Source organism: Pan troglodytes, chromosome 1, assembly GCF_028858775.2.
Source record: "Pan troglodytes isolate AG18354 chromosome 1, NHGRI_mPanTro3-v2.0_pri, whole genome shotgun sequence".
Lineage (NCBI taxonomy): Eukaryota > Metazoa > Chordata > Mammalia > Primates > Hominidae > Pan > Pan troglodytes.
In genome coordinates this window covers 79,201,542-79,222,049 of record NC_072398.2, presented here as the reverse complement: position 1 = coordinate 79,222,049, position 20,508 = coordinate 79,201,542, and the positions used below count along the sequence as shown (strand labels likewise).

Sequence of the window (20,508 nt, the reverse complement as noted above, 5' to 3'; positions counted from 1 at the left end):
TGTATCAATTACACCTCATAGTTGTTTTGAAAAGAAATATATGTATACATACACATAGACTTGAAAAATATATGTTGAAGTATTAACAGAGGTTTCCAGTGGAAGGTCAGATTATAGGTAATTTTATACACACACACTTGCCTGCACCTTCCGAATCTTCTACAATATGAACAGCTTTCTTGACAACAGGGATACAAACTCACAGGGTGACAAAAGGTAATGTGCAGTGCCCCAGCAGTACTGGCAGCCTGGCAGAGGGACCTACTGTGCGTGCATGGGACCTACTGTGAGAGGCTTGCATTCTGAAGACAGTGGCTATCACAGAGTTCCAACCAGGACTGCAGTTTCAGAACTGTCAGATCATGCCACTTATCGTGAGGAACCAAGAGCCTGAATAGTTTTGTGGAAATCTCCATATTTTTCAATGTTGAATCAAATGTTTTCTAAACCTATATAGGCCAAACAACGTATGTCTGAAAAATCTGTGGCAGTCAGTTTTCAGTGGTGGCTTTACCATAATATAAAAATTAGAAAATAGAGTTCTTACTAACTCTGGCAATGTAGAAAGCAAACTGCTACAAATACGGCCAATAATTCTATGTACGCCTTTAAAAATTTGTTCAAAATCTGTATTCTTTGGACAAATATAAACTCAATAATCATTAACATTGACCCTCTACTTGGAATTTTCCCCCACTTCGGTGAAATTCCATACAACACCTTCTACACTGGGTATGTAATGCTGCTCAAAACACATGCCTAGAACAAAATTTAAAATGCCTACCGATCCACAACCATCGTTATATAAGAAACACATGTATAAAGGCTAAAGTTATCTAAAATTGAAGATTTTCAAAATCTAAAAATGTTGCTGAGAATAAGAACTAAATCTGCTTTGTAACAAATTCACTGAATTCCTACCTACCTGGCAATGTATCTTTCTTAAAAATGACAGAGAAGCAAAAAACAGTACTAAAAGAAATGCCAAGTATGGCAACTATGGTAACATTCACCTTTCTACTGGGACTACAAATAAAAAGTTTATGTGGGACCATGGGTAAAAGCAACAATGCTAATCCCTCTGTTCTGGAGATAGAGTGCTGGCCAGATTGTCACAACCTCCTGCTGAGTAGGGAGGATCATGCTTAGCACTTGATCTTGCCACCTCTTCTTGGGCACAGTTAATGTTGTCAGGTACCTACCCTGGGCCAAAGGGCGGTTAATTCACAAATTAGCCATCAATTTCATGGCCTGAGTGAAGAGATAAACTGGCCAGATCATTGTCTCCCCCAGGAATTTGAACTAAGAACAATTTTTGCCTATCAGAAGCATAGCCGAAGGTAGAAGGATGCTATGAGGTGGAGGTGGAGCTATGGCAAACCAAAGTCACATGAAGTCAGAAACTTTCCAGAGGAAGTCAGTTGGTAGTAAAATTTTAAAAAGCAAACACTGGGACCGTAGCTTAGTCATACTTAGGGGGCACATTACTACTATCCATCTCAAGACTACCAGAAGCCCAGCCTCAAATCTAATTCCACCCAGATACCCTAACATCCCATTGACACCCTTACAACCAGCCCCCTTTTCCTCAGGTAACTTGAATGGGTCTATGTTCTTTGAAACTAATTGCCATTTCATAGGCAGAAAGCTCTACTTGGTCTCCAACTCCTGCCTGAAAAGCCAGTCAGACTGGAAGAGTGAGCTACAGAAGTGTTACTTTGAAAGTATCTGAAGCTAGTCTGACCGTCTCTCTCTCACCCACAAAACACAGCTTTCCAAAATCAACACACGATTAAGAGAAAAGCAGAGAATAAGGGACTGTATATAAATGAATATCTTCTTGGCAGGAAATCATGCTGTTTATTTAAGTGTTAATATTAATCCTCATGGGAGATAAGACTGCCACCAGGATTCAGGGTCAGTGCTCTGGCTAGATGAATGGCAGTCACCAGAGGCAAGAGAAAGGAACATTTAATTTACTTAGCTATTTCTAAATAGCAAAATACTTCCTTGTGGGAACACTGGCCTTGCAATAGCTATTAACCTTAGATTTCATATGAATTCCACTATAATTAACAAAGTTATAAAAGCATTAGGAAGTAGTTAAAATTCATTTTTCTTACTGTATTTTAGGTCTAAGACTAAAAAATATCACTTAAAAATTAAAAAGGGATGACTCAATTTCTTGAGAGAACTGGAAAGGATGCCATTTTCTTGTTTTGAAAGCATGTTAACTTTGACAGAAGTCCACTGATAGCATCAGTGTAATACTGAGAGTGGTAAGATTATATTGTATGTTCCCATTGCAAACTTTATTGGGGGAAAATTAAAAAGGTGTGCTGATTATTGCAATTTGAGAATGTTTTGAAGCAGTAATTCTTCACACTAATATATCTAAAGAAGCACAAATACTGTTATATGAAGAAGTTTTTTTGTTTTTTGTTTTAAATAGAGATATGGTCTTGCTCTGTTGTTGCTGGCCTAGAGTGCATTGGCGCTGTCCTATCTCACTGTAACCTGGAATTCCTGGGCTCAAGCTACCTGCCCTCCCCAGCCTCCCTAGTTGCTGAGATTACAGGCATGTACCACCATGCCCGCCAGTGCTTTAAAAATGATAATTCAGCTAAAATTGATTTACTGAAATGTAAGAAAAACACTTGGCCTTCCAAAATGCTTTCCTGTTGTTTTGAGGAGGGGGAAAACACAAAATCTTGCTCATTAGCTTTGAAATTAAAAAGTCACAAGAGGTAGAAAAGGATATCCTAGTATCACGTAATAGGTATTTCGTAGCACTTAGCATCTCCACTCTGTAATAAAATGCTGAGTTGACAGTCTCTGACTTGAATATGCACCAGAGTCTTCCCTTTAATAATCTCCCTCCACTCTTTTGCCTACTTGGGCAGCACATAAAATTTCTGGACCGCTTGTATATTAAGAAAACCCTTGTCTAGGTCAAAGGGCAACTCATACACTCAACTAAGAAACCCGTGTGCTCTAGGGAAATGTTTCTACCAAAAATTTTCTTTTCCCAGCAATTAATCGAGACTACCTTGGTCCTAGCTCCCTTAGCTTGAAAGTTCCAAAGATAATGGCTTGCACTGTGAGTATTAAGGATGCACTGTACTGGCTGATATTCTGGTATCCAGCGGTAACGTTACTCCGGCCCTTCGCTTTCGTGTTTCAGGTATATATTCCCTCTGCGGAACTCAGTCCAGCATTGCTAGCTGACAAGCAATACACAATTAAGTCTTTATGGGCCAAAATAATTATGATTTCAGCTCAAGATACATTTTATAAGAACATGGGTCCTTAAAAACAGCAGTTAACAGTGACCCCCAAAATTCGAGACCCGACTCCGAGAATTTCACATGGATTCCTGAATATGCTCTTCCGAGAACTGTTTCATCTTTATTCTAAACAGAAAGCACTATGCCAAGACAGGAGCCAACTCGGCCTTGGGGGACGGGCACTGGTCTTGGATCAAGAATGAGGCCGCCTTCCCGAGGGCGGACGCGACCCCAGGATCCCCCCGGGCTCGGGCACTGCCGCCCCGGGACAGTGACCCGCCCAGCCGAGCACCCTCGCCCTGCTTGCCGCGACCCCGCGGGGTCACTGAAGGGCCGAGGCGCCGCTCTCGCTTCGCTGGCCCCTCACCTTCCACACCTCCCTGCGAGGACCGACTCCGCGGCTGCCTTGGAGAGCTCTGGCCGCGGGCGCCTCACCCGTCGGGGGTCGCCCGCGAAGCGCAGATTACAGGGCGCCCCACAATCAGCCAGGGTAGGCTGCTCCGAAGCTGAGAGCACAGCTCAACCGGCCGCCGGCGCCGCGCCGAGCTCGCTCCCGCGCGGGCCCCAGAGCGCAGACCCGCGAGCGGGGCGCGCGCCCGCCGCCTCCTCCCCGCCCGGCCCCTTCCCCCACGGCGCAGTCCTGCAAGGACTGGGGGCGCAGCGCAGGGCTCCCTGTTACCTGCAGGAAGGCGGCGGGGTAGGAGGCCGAGGGTCTTGGCTCTGGTACCCTGTTGGCCCCCCTGTTGACACCAGCCACCCCGGCCTGCCTTGTAAGGCTGTGGCCACTACAGCCACAATCTTCTGGGGGCCGGGTTTCTCCTACACCATAGAGACGGGTCCGGAAACGGGACAGAAGGCCCACCTTCCTCCCTCCGACGCCACCAATGAGGCCAACTAACCAGGAACCGAGGTAGAGCGGCCGCACAGCTGAGTCTCAGGCCGGTGCCATCTTAAGTGTGGGTGCCGCGACGATACCGCGTTTCACTCACTGCCCCAGTGGTCTAGTTAGCCCACGAAGATGCCCCCTTTCTAGACGTTTGGGTCGAATGCTTACGTTTGTCTTGACTTGAATTTTTAGGCTTTTAACAGCACAGTTTTAATTTCATTTCCGCCCAAATCCAAAATGGCTGCTGGACACTTGTAGCAAATAGTAGAGGTGCAGGGCGGAGAAAAGGAGTACGGGAATTAGCAAGGACTTTCAGGAGAGTGACGTCACTCAACCTGTAGCTTTGATTGGCTGGGCTGCGAGGGTGGAGTCGTGCAGAGCCGCTGCTGGCGGAGGTCGTGGTGATTTCGCTTGATCTTTGAGAGGGAAGGTCCTGAATCACATTTCATTTAGCAAAAAGTAATATTTGAAAATTTTAATATTAATGCAGTAGTTTTGCCCCCCTCCATGCTTTCTGCAGTGTCAGTTACCTGTGGTCAAACCTTGGTTCAGAAATGTTAAATGGAAAACTCCAGAAATAAACAATTCTTAAGTTTCAAACCGCCTGCATTCTGAGTAGCCCGATTAAATCTCGGGCCATCCACTCTGTCCCACCCTTGACGCGAATCATCTGTCGCAGGTAGCCGCGCTGTGTACAGTATCCACTCATTACCCACTCAGTAGCTGCTTTGGTTAACAGATGCACCCGTAGTATAGCAGAGATAATGAGAGATACCACCTGCTTATGTTCAGGTAACCCTTATTTTACTTAATAATGGCCGCAAAGCACAGGAATTGTGGTGCTGACAATTTGGATATGCCGAGGAGAAGCTGTAAAGTGCTTCCTTTAAATGAAAAGGTGAAAGCTCTGGGCTTAATAAGGAAAGAAAAAGAGTCATATGCTGAGGTTGCCAAAATCTATGATAAGAACAAATTATCCATGAAATTGTGAAGAAGGAAAAAGATTCGTGCTAGTTAACTAAGCACCTGTCATGCACTGTGGCTGTAACTTTTGTAGTTTGAGGTGCAACAGCAAAAGACGGAAAAGGCATTACATTTGTGGGTGGGAGACATGAACAGAAAACGTATTTCAGCTGACCGCAGTAAGTTTTCCCAGAAAGTGTTGAGCCTATAGGAAGACTTCAGAAAGGGATCCCCTGAAATTAGGCACACCAAGCTATTTACTGCAAGTAAGGGATGGCTACACAGATTCAGGAATAGGTTTGGACTGAAAAACATAAAAATAACTGGAGAGGCCACATCTGCTGATGAAGAAGCTGCCACATGTCTGGCAGAGTTGAAGACATTGATTAAGGAGAAAGGCTTCCAGGAGATTGATGGATAAGTTAGGAAAATCATTCAGGTAGCAATGAAACTGCCTTTGCAAAATTATGACTAAGGCAGTTAAAGAGATCCAATTTAACTAACTCCATCTTGTCCTTAACCTCCATGCTATCCTTGTTCATTCCTGGGCATAGGCTGAACTAACTTTGGAAGGAAATTAGTTTATAATTTACAGTTTAAAACAAAAACAATAAAAGCCCTTTCCCAAAACCAACCTCCTTCTTGCCTGGGGTCTAGACTACCAACATTAGCCACAAGATTAGAAATTATGGTTTAGGAGTCATGCAGCTGGAGGCCACAAGATTCTGACCCTCCCTAAACCGCTCCTGAGATCAGTGCTTCAGATGTTTTGCAGACCCTGCACTAGATGGATCAGCTGGCACTACCCAGATGATAAACTGGCCCACCTGATCTTGTGACCCCCACCCAGAACTGACTCAGTTCAAGAAGACAGTGATGCCCCATAGTTTCATCTCCGACCCAACCAATCAGCACTCCCTGACTTACTGCCCCTCCCCACCCACCAAATTGTCTTTAAAAACTCGACTGCTGGAGGAGACTGATTTGAGTAATAATAAAACTCTGGCCCCCCACACAGCCAGCTCTGCATGAATTCTTTGTCTATTGCAATTCCCCTGTCTTGATAAATTGGCTCTATCTAGGCAGACGGCAAGGTGAACCTACTGGGCGGTTATAGCAAGACAAGTTGGTGAAAAAGGATTTGTCAATATGCTTGATGAAGAGGTGGGAGAACATATCAAAGGCCTCACTATCCATTCTGAGGACAGGTTTAACCTTCTCAAACTAGAAGCAGGGCTTAGTCACCCTGGACAGTCTCTAGTTCTCTGCCTCCTCCCACTTCCTCTATGTGGTCAGTCCAGACATCTGCCTTGTATGACCACCTCTGGTGACCACCTCCCTATCGAACCATCAGGTACAAGCTACTTGCTTCATCCCCTTGACCCCTATACCCCACATATACTTTGCAGATATGCCTCAGTGACCACCTCTTAGTCACAGTGGGACTAAGATGTTGGACCCAGGACCACAGTGAAGGCTTTGGCCCGCAAGTCCCTCTCTCTGTCTCGTCCCCCTCCCACTGGTTGAGCATGTGTGTCCCCCTTCTCATTGGCCCTGTGAGACATGCTGTCCTCTTCTTATGGATCTGTAAGTAATGAAACTGATTCTATTATTTCACATGTTTTGTTCACCTCCTCTGTGTCTCACCTGACCTATACACCCACACCTGACTTGTTTCCTGGTTAGGGCTCTCCTAGAGAGTGGCTGTCTTGGTTGGAATAAACCAGACACGGGGCAGACAAGAGCCACAAATGTGCCTGCTAATATAAACAAGTTTCCTGTGAGAGGGACCTCCCGTCATGGGTCAGACACCTAGGATTTAGGCCGTCTGCCAGGATAAAGAAGTATTCCATGGAAGGCACACTGTAAATATCCAAGCCCCATCACGGAAGAGCTAACGTTTATAACCACTCCCAGAGAGAGACCTCAAGACTGAATTAGAAAAGAAATACAACACATAGACCCTAGGTTTACTAGCTCCAACATCCATTCCCACTCCTCGCCCCGTTCTCCCTTGTTCACCTTCAATAAAGAAGTTAAGAAATCAAAAAGATCACTTTCTGAGCCTGCTTTCCCGCTAGGGTGGTCACAAGTTCTGGCCGGTGAGACATAGCAGAAGTTGGGAGGAAGATAGACAGTGGATTAGGAAAGGTTTTTCCTCCCTATTAAAGGAAATGGCTGTGGGTGTAACAGCAGCAGCCACCCAAGCACCAGGAGACAGTGGGAGAACATGCTGAGGATGTCGATTTGAAAGACAGAAGGATTCTCTTGCCGTTCACACTATCCCTCGAGAGTTCATAAGTATGTTTTTCCTCCTTTTACAGGAGGAGTAGAGATGAGTCCCTTCAACCAGTACATGAAATCTTCTGCAGTCAACACAGCTACTTGCTGGCCCACCCTCTTCCCAGTGTCCTCACCTCTGAGTCTTTGCTGGCCTTCCCACCCTGTTCCTTGCTCCCTAATCTTATGTCCAGGTGTGCTGAGCTCCAGGGTATCCTCTATAATCGTTCATCAGCCTAGAGGACTCTGTATTTCCTTTCATTTCCCCAAGGTAAACCCACTCCTCTAAATATCAATGAGAAGGGAATATTTTGCAGTGAATGGAGTAGGAGAGAGATGGGAGGGAGTTTGACACTCAATCCTTCCCCTCTTCACTATTCATCTACTCACCTATTTGCTCTTGATGTCACTCAGGTCTCTGAACAAATGTCACCTGTTCAGACTCTTAAAGATTTGGGGCATTGAAATCACAGGCTAACTTGTATATTTTTGTCCAACAAAGATGCAAATCTTTCTGTCCAGTGGAAAAGTTAACCCCAAAGTTTATTCTTATTGCACTAGAGAGCATTTCTCATTTTAAAATCTAATCTAGTAATCTTACTGTATTTCTTTATAAAATTGCTTGTAAGTATGTAGCTACACAAATGCTCTTTGAACAGTCTTAATGTCTTTTTAGTTTCCTCATTAACTAATGTGTTCATTTTATATTTGCATGAGAGTTATAATTATATTTTGAAAATTCTACTTGAATGCAATTTATCAGAGACAGCTCCCCTGAAAACACTGTCTAAAACAGCACCTTACCTGCCTCTTCCTGTCTTTTGACTTTGCCTTATTTTCCTTAACACCAATGCACATATTTGTTTGTTCAGCATCTCTGTCCCACAGCTAGAACATCAGCTCCCTGAAAACAGGGCTTCCTTCCTTCATTTCTTTCTTTCCTGCCATATTTCTAGCACATAACACAGTGCCTAGAACATACTAGATACTCAGTAAATATTAAACACACAAATGAATTTACTGAGAGCACACTGCATGTCCCAGGCACCCTCCCTACATCTCTCTGCCTCCCAGCCCTTACCCCACAGAGCCCTCTATAGCTCTGGTTCCAGTTCTCAGTTCCCTGGAGCTGCTCTCTGAGCTCCTTCTGCCTTTCTTATGCATAGAAATCTTGTATTCCCTCACTGATTCCTCAGTCCTCATTTTAAATATGTCTAAGGCCAGGAAAGAAAAGAATCTCCAACAACCTGAATCCACTGTCCTTAGAATGTGGCTGGTGGGACAGTTAGAAACAAATAGTTTGTTTTCTTAATAGAAATAATTTTTTCTTGTCATACTGTTTAAGGATCAACCTGAATTTTACTTTCAACCAATCCTCTTCTTAATTCAAATCAAAACATGTCAAATTTATGGTATTCAGCTTGACTTTTAGGTGTTTTTTTAATTAATCTTTTTCATGTTTCTAACTTAGATTCCCAAGTAGACTATAAGTATCTTGGATATATTCCTGGTTCTATAAAAGCCTTAGCCATCCAACTTAATTATTTTTTCCAACTTGATTTGAACTAACGTTTTTACAAGCTCTACCTGAAAACCAAAGAGAGTAAAAGTTATTCAAGTGATTTCTATTTAATGTTCTACCTCAATAATTTGTGTAATTGCATAATTGCAATTAGAATCTGGAAGTATAAAGGGGGAAACTTGCATTAATGACAAACCCTCCTTCAGGCACATTTCAGATAAATACATATAGCATCCATAGGTAGTGGATACCTTATAGAAAACTGACCTGGACCTAAGCCACTTTGCTCTCTCGTTGTTTTTAGGAACTTGGCATAGATATTGGAAGATTTCTCTAATGAGAAGTATGTGTTTTCTAAGTTCCACCATAACCTTGCTACCACTACAAAGAGAGAATGAAAGCAAGTCTGAGGTGGGATTCTACACATTCACACATTTATTAGCAAGGTTTAAAGACAGACAGTAGAGCTGTTATACAAACTCAGTGAGGTTCCACTTCCTTGTTTAGGACTGCCTGAATAGCATCTTGCATGAAAGGTCCATCCACTGCAGGAAGATGGGACAGTATTCTAATAGCAGACTCAGCTATCCTCATTAGAGTTGGGTGACAAAATCTTCTTGTAATCTTCTCCATATGGGGCCGGTCTGAAATCCTAAATCTAGGGCACCTTTCCAAAGTGTGTAGATTGCTAGACTCACTAGATTCTCATACTCTGATCATGTAAGGCATGGCAACATTTCTATTCATTCTGTCCATCTTGAAATTACTTATTTTGGCCATGAAAATTCACTTTTAAACATCCTTAAAGCCGCTAGTATTGATCTGAGTTAGAGATAGCTGAAGTGTTTGTAGTATCTGCCCCAGGAGTATAGACTTCTCATTGAAATCTTTCAGATGCTAAAAGCCTCTGAAGTGTGAATTGCTTCTCAACTTCAAAGAGCCATGAATCATCTTGGAATCATGCTCCTGGGAGAAAGATTTGGGGCAAACAATGTGTGCATTATATATCTACATCTTCTTTGAAATACTTCAGCCTTCAGGGAGATACAGATGTGTACTAACTTAGATCTGTCCTGTAGGGGTGGTTAATTAATATTTGAAGGCAACATGAACATCCTCTGGAATCATGTTAAAAATGCAAAAGCTGAGGCCTCACGCTAGATTGTCGAGTCAGAATCTACATTTTAACAGGATCTTTAGGTGATTTGCAGGCACCTTCCTTGCAGGAAGGTTTGAGAACTGCCCTAAATGATCTAAGGCCTCCCTCCTTTGGCCTCACTGCTATCCTCCTGCTCACTCACTCTGGTCCATGCTCAGTGGCCTCCTTGCTGTCCTGTCAGCATGCCAGGTGAGCTCTTGCCTTAGGACTTTTGCTCTAGCGCTTCCTTTTCCTGTCATTCTCTTTTCCCACATGTCCATTTGACTAAGTCTCTTACTTCTATTTTTTGTTCAGATCTCATCTTCTCAATGAAGTCTGTCCTGATCCACCCTATCTAATTCTACAACTTTTACCTTCCTTCCTGCTACACTCCTGGTGCTTTCTATCCTGTTTTCTTTTGCTTTTTCCTTCCATAGCACTGACCGTCTTATAAACAGCCATATACTGTATTTTCTAGATTGTAAAAACTATAGTTTTTCACATTTTAACATCCCTGAAGGTCAGAATGCATTTTACCACAAATGGCATAATATAATTTGTCAATAATTTTTTCTTAGTGGTACCAAATATATTGATGCTTCCTAAATGTGATGGCATCATATATTTGATGAAATATGACAATTTGCTTATGTATTATGGCTTTTGGTTTTGAGAGAAAAAAATTATCTGAAACTTTAAAATAGGCAAAAGAGGTTACTGTGGCTTTCTTCCCATGCAATTCTGGATTAAATTCCTATTGACTAGGTTATTTTACTACTTCTTTATTACCTTTTTAGGGGCAGAGGCTAACTTTTTCATTTTCACCCACTAGAGATGTAAATAAGTTTGTCCAGCACAGCAAATCATCTTAATGGTTACAGTTTATTGTCCTGTAAGTCATTAACCCAGCAACCTGAACCTGACATGTCTTTATCAAACTGCCTACATATACACCTATCTTCTCAGCTGCTATTTGGACTAGTTTAAAATCTTACTGATTCCCTCATTAATAAAAACATTAAATAGAGTCTTTGACATGTGTTCATTTTATATTTGCCTGAGAAACCTCATTGTACTTTTTTTAAAAAATTACATTTTAATGGTTTATTTCTCCCCTGCTAGAATGTGAAGTTTCACAAGGGAAAAAAATCTGTTTTTGTTCAATGATCTACCATAAATGCTTAGAACAATGCTTGGAACATTATAGATGCTCAACAATTATTTACTGATGAATGAATGAATGGAAGTATAGAAAAATATATACTAGTCTGTTAACATTCACCATGTAAGGTAGGGAGAGGTTACTTTCTTTATATACCTTTTTATATATCTGCATGTTGTTTTATGTGTTACAGTGAGCCTACATTGTTTTTGTTTATTTATTTGTTTAAGAGACAGAGTCCAGGCTCTGTCACCCAGGGTGAAGTACAATGGTGCAATCATAGCTCATTATAACTTTGAACTCCTGGCCTCAAGCAGTCCTCCCATCCCAGCCCCTCAAGCAGCAAGGATTACAGGCATGTGCCACCACATCCAGATAAATTTTTTAAATTATTTTTTGTAGAGACAGGGTTTTGCTGTGTTGCCCAGGCTGGTCTTGAACACCTTGCCTCCTGCTTCAGCTTCCCAAAGTGCTGGGATTACATGCATGCATTTTTGTAATTTTAAAGATAATTTAATAAAGAGATGAGGAACTGAATGTAAAGTTGTATAAAGGAGGAAAAATAATCTTTCCTTTTCCCCCTCTTAATTTCATTGTCTGGGGCCCCTATAACAAAGATTGACAAGAGAAAAACAAACAGAAGTTTATTCATGTGTATTTCATATACACATAGGAGATACTCAAAGAGGTGGCTTAGAACTCAGGCATATATAGCATCTTCAACAAAGAAGAATAAACTCTTAGAGAAATAAGACAGAAGAAAGGATGGCAAACCATGGTAAGGCAAATAAATGGAAGTTTTTAATGTAGATTCTTCTAGTGTTGACAGAAGCTGCCTTTAGTGATCAAACTTTGTGTTTCCTAGTGGAGAGGGGAGAAGGAATACTTTTGTAAATTTATATCTTGTTTTGAGGGAAGTAGGAGTAGGATAGAGAGCTTTTTAAAAATATCTGCTTCTTCTCAATTGCCTTCAGCTGAAAATAATCCGTATGCCAAGGAGGCATATTTTGGGCATATTCTAGTCTCCTACACTTAAATTGGAAGCTTTTGAGTCTTACATCTATAAAACAGTGCCCGTAGCCTGTAATTCCTCATATGATAACAATCTTGAGGGTCTTGTGATAGTAGCTCCAAAGCATTGATAGGAAACAGGAGGGGATACGGCATGGTCACATTTCCTGATAAGGTATAGATGGCAGTTAACTTTACAAATTTATGCCAAGAAACAGTAACTTATGATCTTTAGCTAGTTTCTCAGTCCTCTCCAAAGCTGTGCTTCCAGCTCAGGACAATATAAAAACCATTTGCTCTGTTTCCTTAAAAAAAAAAAAAAAATTCCCTGTTGCTCACTGTACTATTCCAAGTCTTTCTCAGGGCTGCCATCTCTCCTGAGTCTCTCCCCTCCTCCCTGCAAACAAACACCCACCCCAGTCTCAGTTCTACCTCAAGGAAGAAGCAGCTAGATCGGGGAACTTACTGCTTATGGGACAAAGGGATTCAGTGCAATGTCTGTTCCATCATCAGCAAGTATATTAAAAATGAGTAAAACAAATCCCAGTGATTTTAGACCTCCTCTGAAAACTTTTGCCCTCAATTTTGATACTAGTTTCTTAAAAAATTATTTTCCTCTTTTCTCACAGCAATTGTTTTCTCACCAATCTTTTGAATTTTTTGATTTACTTTTTTTCCTAACTTTGCCTCTCACTGTGTGGAATCTAAATGGAGTTCATTAGGAACGAGTTTATTGATCCAGTGACATTATCAGCAGTAAAAGCCACTACAGTGTGTACAACCAAGTGACAAAGATGCGTGTGTTCCCAAAACACAAGGAATAGCACCACTGCTATCTTCTCACCATTTTTGATAAGAGAGGTGTGGAGGAAGAGGAAGGGCTTATTTGTCTTTTTTATCTTCTGCAAGAAATAGGAAACCAAGAAACAGCTAAAGGAAATCCGGTAGTGATGTGCTGAAATCAGAGTAGCCCTAAACCAAGTGTGTAAACACGGCATTTTAATAATAGGAATTCAGACCAAGAAGGGTAATTAGGAATTACATGAAAATGTGATTACACTAATAAAGTTGTTTTAGAGAGAAAAACTAAAACAGAAATGGGTACCACAAAATTAACTCTCCAGACAAAGGTTGGGCCAGGTGTGCATTTGGTTAGGTCTCAGAGGGGAGCTCAATTCAGGGCACTCTTTCTGCTCCCCATGATAGTAAACAGACAGTGAAGTCACTTGTCTGCTGGGTAGATGTGTGCATTTGGAGCTTTGCTGTGTCTTCATTTTGAGTACTTTTATTGCCGCCTAAAAAATGCCTGGACCAATGAATGGCTGAACAAAATGTATTCCAAACAATGGAATATTATTTGGCCATTGGAAGGGATAAAGTTTTCATACGTGCGACAACATGGATGCTGTGAAAACATCATGTTAAGTGGAAGAATCCAGGCACAAAAAGCCACACATTGTTTGAGTGCATTTATATGAAATGTCCAGGTTAGATAAATCCACACAGAAAGAAAGCAGATACATGGTTGCTAGGGGCTGGGGGTAAGGAGGAATGGGGGCATGACTGCTAATGGGTAGGAGGTTTCCTTTTGGAGTGATGAAAGTATTCTGGAATTGGATAATGGTGATGGTTGTGCAACCTTGAGAATATACTGAAATCCACTAAATTATATTTTTAAAGTACATTTTAAATGTAAATTTTAAAAAGGTACTTTTATGGTATCTGTATTATTTCTCAATTAAAAAAAAAGACCATGCTATGTGTATTAGTCCATTATTGCTCAGCTATAAAAACATACCTGAGACTAGGTAATTTATAAACAAAGGAAGTTTAATTGGCTTATGGTTCCATGGGTTGTACAGGCTTCTGCTTCTGGGGAGGCCTCAGGTGACTTAAAATCATGGCAGAAGGTGAAGGGGAAGCAAGCACATCTTACATGTCAGAAGCAGGAGGAAAAGAGTGAAAGGGGAGATCCTGCAGACTTTTAAACAGCCAGATCTCATGAGAACTCTGTCACAAGACAGCACTAGGGGGATGGCGCTAAATCATTACAAACCACCTCCATGATCCAGTCACCTCCCACTAGGTCCCACCTCCAACACTGAGGGTCATACTTCAACATAAGATTTGGGTGGGGACACAGAGCCAAACCATATCACTGTGTACGAGCATGTACACAGGTGCACATGAAGGGAGATGAATATCACATTCATCAAGTCATTAACAGTTGAAACAAAGTGGAACTCTATCAACAGCATGTGCCTTATAACATATTCTGTGTTATTAAAAGTCAAATTTGAGAAAACTAAAAATTGAGGATACTCATAAAGACATTAGAAATGTTAAAAAATGAAAACAAGTAGCTAGACTTGGTAATTTCAATGAGAAATGATTGATAGGCCCTGATGTGGTTTGGCTCTGTGTCCCCACCCAAATCTCATGTCAAATTCTAATTCCCAGTGTTGGGGGAGGGACCTGGTGGGAGGTGACTGGATCATAGGGGTGGATTTCCCCTGTGTTCTCCTGGTGATACTGAGTTCTCATAAGATCTGGTTGTTTAAAAGTGTGTGTGTAGCACCTACCCCTGCTCTCTTTCTTTCCTGCTCCATCATGTGAAGAAGGTGCTTGCTTCCCCTTCGCCCTTCCACCATGACTTTAAGTTTCCTGAGGATGCCCCAGCCATGCTTGCTATACAGCCTGTGGAACTGTGAATCAATTAAACCTCTTTTCTTCATAAATTACCCTGTCTCAGGTTGTTCTCTCTAGCAGTGTGGGAATGGACTAACACAGGCTCAGCGTCCCTTTCTCAACTATTTCACTCCATTTCTGGAGTTTGTATGAACCCTCCAAACTTGTGTGGTTCTCCTTTTCAAAATCACCAAATTAAAACTGATGCCTTTGCAGAGAGTAGCAGGTGGTTGCCAGAAGCTGTGGGGTGGGGGAAATTGGGAGATGCTGGACAAAGGGTATAGACTTTCAGTTTAAGATGACTAAGCTCTGGGGATCTAACATACAACACACTGATTATACTTACTAATACTGCATTGTATACTTGACATTTGGAGACAGTGGATTTTAAGTGGCTTCCCCCTTCACCACCCCACATACACACAAATAGTAACTAATTGTGGTGATGATAATCTTTTTTTTTTTTTTTTTTAAAGACAAAGCCTCACTCTGTCACCTGGACTGCAGTGCTGTGGTGCAATCAGGACTCGCAGCAGCCTCAACCTCCCAGATTCAAGCGATCCTCCCAACTCAGCACCCCTCACGTTCTCCCCACCCCCAACTAGCTGGGACTACAGGCATGCACCACCATGCCCAGCCAATTTTTTCTTGAATTTTAGTAGAGATGAGATCTGTCTTTGCTGCCCAGGCTGGTCTTGAACTCCTGGGCTCAAGTGATCCCCCCACCTCGGCCTCCCAAAGTGCTAGGATTACAGCTGTGAGCCACCGTGCCTGGCTATGATAATCATTTCACAATGTATCCATCTATCAAGTCATCACAGTGTACACCTTGAATACATACAATTTTTAATCTGTCCATTATATCTCAATAAAGCTGGAAAACAACAACAAGATTCCTTCAGCCCAGGACTGGAAATAAAGAAGCTCTTAGAATGGTGATCATTAAAAAGTCAAGAAACAACAGGTGCTGGAGAGGATGTGGAGAAATAGGAACAGTTTTACACTGTTGGTGGGACTGCAAACTAGTTCAACCATTGTGGAAGACAGTGTGGCGATTCCTCAAGGATCTAGAACTAGAAATACCATTTGACCCAGCCATCCCATTACTGGGTATATACACAAAGGATTATAAATCATTCTACAATAAAGACACATGCACACATATGTTTATTGAAGCACTATTCACAATAGCAAAGACTTGGAACCAACCCAAATGTCCATCAATGATAGACTGGATTAAGAAAATGTGGCACATATACGCCATGGAATACTATGCAGCCATAAAAAAGGATGAGATCATGTCCTTTGTAGGGACATGGAGGAAGCTGGAAACCATCATTCTGAGCAAACTATCGCAAGGACAGAAAACCAAACACCGCATGTTCTCACTCATAGGTGGGAATTGAACAATGAGAACACTTGGACACAGGAAGGGGAACATTACACACCGGGGCCTGTTGTGGGGTGAGAGGAGGTGGGAGGGATAGCATTAGAGATATACCTAATGTAAATGACGAGTTGATGGGTGCAGCACACCAACATGGCACATGTATACATATGTAATGAACTTGCACGTTGTGCACATGTACCCTAGAACTTAAAGTATAATAAAAAATAAAAATAACAAACATTTTTAAAAGAATAAAAAGTATTTCTGCTTCTGGTAAAAAAAAAAAAAGAAAAGAAAAAAGAAAAAACTCTGACAGTTAAGCTAAGCAAAAGGTGATGTTTCCTTGACTCACCCTCCTGGAGTCTAAGCCTTAGTGGGCAGCTCCATGTCCCACCTGGTGCAAGCTGTAATAGATATAATCTGAGGGGTTCAGCTTCATATTCATGTACTAGTGCAGTGCTGATTACACAGCAGACTTGAAACAGTAGTAAATTGTAGAGAAGAAGGAAAAAGAGCTGAACCTGTAAGAACTCACTCATCATTTCTGTCTCATTCTATTGGTAGAAGTGAGATACAAGGGAAGCCCAGTTTCAAAAAGTGAGGAAATAGAGTCCATCTTTTGATGAGAGGAGCTGGTTTTCATGGTCACCTTTTTTAGTTACATATCTCCTTCTGCCACAGTTATTTACATCCCATCCACAAGCAAAATATGCTTACCTCCTCTGCCAAAAACCTCCTATCGTTATGGCATTAGGCTCTGGTTTAAAGTGTGGGATCTCATCATCAAAATCACATCCAGGCATGGATGAGGCTCTTTGGGAGTGGTGTTCAGGTTCTCTTCTAGTATGGCTCTTCTTGATCTAGAACCTGTGGACTGAAAGAAGGTACCTGCCATCTTGAACTCTCCACCCTTACCCAACATACAACAGTGAGATGGACACAATAACCACAAAGGATACTCCCATGGAAAAAGAGATGCGTAGTCATCTTGGGTTCATAGAAAATCTGAAATGGTGCCAGGAACATGTGCCAGTTCCCTTTACTCTAGGGCCAGGGAATGTTCCTTAGAGCTCATTTTTACTTCCTTTGAATAGTTTCATATTATACAATGGTGCTATAATTGTACAAGAGGTAATCCTGTAATAAATTCCATATGCTATATCACTCATAGTGGTTCTGTTTTTCTGATCAAACTCTGACTGATACAAGCCCAATTAAAAAGAAGTGCCCCCATTAGTCTCGGAATTTTCTTTAGTGGCATTACTCACTGGATTCTGGATCTTAGATCTGTGGATGATCCCTATCAGGTCAGGAAAGCTTCAGGAGCCACCAGTGGGATTTTGATGTAAGGGATTCCAGGGGATACAAACAAATTTATGCCCTTAGAAAAACAACCACTTTTGGTCCAGTTGGAGCTACTTGAGTTGGAAGGTCTTATGGGTCTGGTGCCTACATCGTAGCAACAAAGCTTCTAACTATATTTTGAAACAGATTAAACTGCAAACAGTCCAGAGTGATGGCTCAGATCTGGAGCGAATTAAAATAACAATCGTACTTTAAGGAAGGGGCCAAAATATTACACTCACAAGAAGGCGGCATGGCAGACACTGGGCCTCCACTATTCTGAAGGATGGCCGTGTCAACTGAGATCAAAGGGGAACCTGTGATAAGAGGAAAATACCCTGGTAGGATTTACAGTGGAAACACAAAGACTACTAGTGCGTCACGGATAGCAATGCCACCATAACCTGAAATAAAGTTAAATGCTAGGCTCTGCCTTCCCACCCACATGCCCTCAGAGAAGAAGGACCAAGCAAATTGGCACAATATATTTAGCTCCAGGTAGTTTCAATGCAGACAGTACAAGAAGCCAGGTGATTGGTGGGCTGCGGCTGATGGGCTGACTATATGGTCACATAGGTGGAAACAAAATGCCTCGATAATTAGTGTAAAACCAGCTTGGGAAAAGTAACTATAGAAAGCCCTGCTGATGTATGTAGATACCAACTTGATGAGGGAGAGGTTTATAAATATATGAAATAGATGCTCTAACTTGAACCACAAGCCTATAAAAAGGAAAACTGGGACAATAGGGGTTATTTCCATCTCTGAATCCAATAGATTAGGGAATTAAATGAAGAATATAAAGAGGGTACTCCAACCACTTGGAGAGAATCTGAGGCACTTCCATACTGCATCAAGTGATGGTACACAACCAGATGCAGAAGAGGAAAATTACTTTTCAGAAAGGCTTGTGAGGTCCCTAATTGCATTCAGTTTTTCTTCTCCTTCCTCTAGCTGATGGGACTCAATGGATATATTCCCAAGGCAAAGAAGAAGCATTGCTAGGAGTTGTCTCTCCAATGAGGAAATGAGCTTGTCCGATAGGAGAGGATAGCTATTTAGGCTAGAATAAATACCTTCTATTAGTGTCAAACACTTATTTTGCAGGACTAGAGGCCTGATTACTCAGAGAGAGACTTGCATTAAAGAAATGGAAGTAGTACAGCTAGGTGTGGTGGTACGCACCTGTAGTCCCAGCTACTTTGGGAGGCTGAGGCAGGAGAATCGCTTGAACCCAGGAGGCGGAGCTTGCAGTGAGCCAAGATTGCGCCACTGCACTCCAGCTTGGGTGACAGAGGGAGACTTCATCTCAAAAAAAAAAAAAAAAAAAAAAAGCAAAAACAAAAAAACAAAAAGGAAGTAGTGGTGAAGGCAGAAACAGAAATAGGTAACTAAGAGACCAGATGACTCACATCTGGTGATGAACAAGCTAAGAAAAAAAGGCCTAAGATATAATGGACTAAAGTTATATTTACCCTTTGGTGACAATTTTGGCTACACTGTTATACTATATACACTATACTTTTAATTGTATTAGGGATGATGACAATATTTATGACCAGTTGTGCAACTCAACAGCCATTAGTGATTACCACTAGGGCAGCTGGTTTTGTGTGTACTATATTGTGTGCTTGTAGGTACTCAGGATGGTAGCTTTTGCTGTTGCTGCTTTTAGGTCAACCAATGTATCTGATGTGGAAGCAGAACCCCTGTATCCTGTTGCCTGAACTACAAACAGTAATTGTAGTTACATTATAACATCAGCATCTGCCACATCTGCTGGAACAAATAATACAGATGTAGTATCTACTGGCACAAGAATTTCATGCTCACAACATCCTTGCTCTCCCATATAACCTGGACAGGAACCTATAACTAAGGAACCTATACCTAAACTATAAACAAGCACACAGCCATTTCAAGAAGCTTCATGTGGGAATTCCTGTGTATTTACTGGTTTCAGATACTGAAGATATACCTACCAGTTAATTTCCTATAAACTAGCAATTCTCAACCCTGGTTGCACATTAAAATCACCTGGCAGAATTTTTTTTGAAATAATTAAAAAAATTTTTTTATATGTCCAGGGCTGACTTTCAATACATTTCAGCGAGAGAGTTGCTCTGCTACATAGGAAACCCCAAACCCCGACCCAGAAGCAGGTCGTCTCTGAGTGATTCAGCGCCAGGTTCCCTACGAACGTGCCTTGTATGAAGCGCGTGGGGGTGGCTGCCTTTTTGGCTGCACCCCATTTCCCAGGACTAGCGGCTCTCTGCACCCGACCCGGTCCCGGTGCACGGCCGGGCAGCCCGTCGGGACCTGGCAGAACTTTTAAACCACGTGATGCATGTGTTCCATCCCCAAAGATGATTTAATTGGTTTGAGTTGGATATATATATTTTTAAAGCTCCCCAGATGATTCCATAAAATGCATACTAGTATAAACAACAGGGCCCATACTGCGAACTAGCGCAGTGGTTCTCAAAGTGTGGTCCTTGACCGGAGCCAGCAGCGGCCCCTGGGAACTTGTTAGAAATGCAAGTGGCTCACGCCTGTAATCCCAGCACTTTGGGAGGCCGAGGTGGGTGGATCTTCTGAGGTCAGGAGTTCCAGACCAGCCTGGCCAACATTGTGAAACCCCGTCTCTAATAAAGAAATGCAAAAATTAGCCGGGCGTGGTGGTGGTGGGCCTGTAATCCCAGCTACTCAGGAGGCTGAGGCAGGAGAATCACTTGAACCCGGGAGGCAGAGGTTGCAGTGAGCTGAGATCATACCACTGCACTCCAGCCTGGGCAACAAGAGTGAAATTCCGTCTCAAAAAAAAAAAAAAAGCAAGT

The 20,508-nt window shown here is 42.1% G+C and overlaps 1 protein-coding gene across 24 annotated transcripts in view; it reads right to left on the bottom strand.

Annotated features, from left to right (window-relative positions):
- SCYL3 (SCY1 like pseudokinase 3) overlaps positions 1–4,432 on the bottom strand; it is an 80,274-nt gene extending 75,842 nt beyond the window's left edge. For 11 of the 24 annotated variants that reach the window (XM_063795513.1, XM_063795521.1, XM_063795477.1 and 8 more), the window contains exon 1: positions 3,967–4,175. The gene's annotated coding sequence lies outside the window, so the exon portion shown is untranslated. The other 13 variants (XM_054655587.2, XM_054655614.2, XM_063795475.1 and 10 more) reach the window with 9 other exon arrangements.
- Between the last annotated feature and the right edge of the window lie 16,076 nt (positions 4,433–20,508).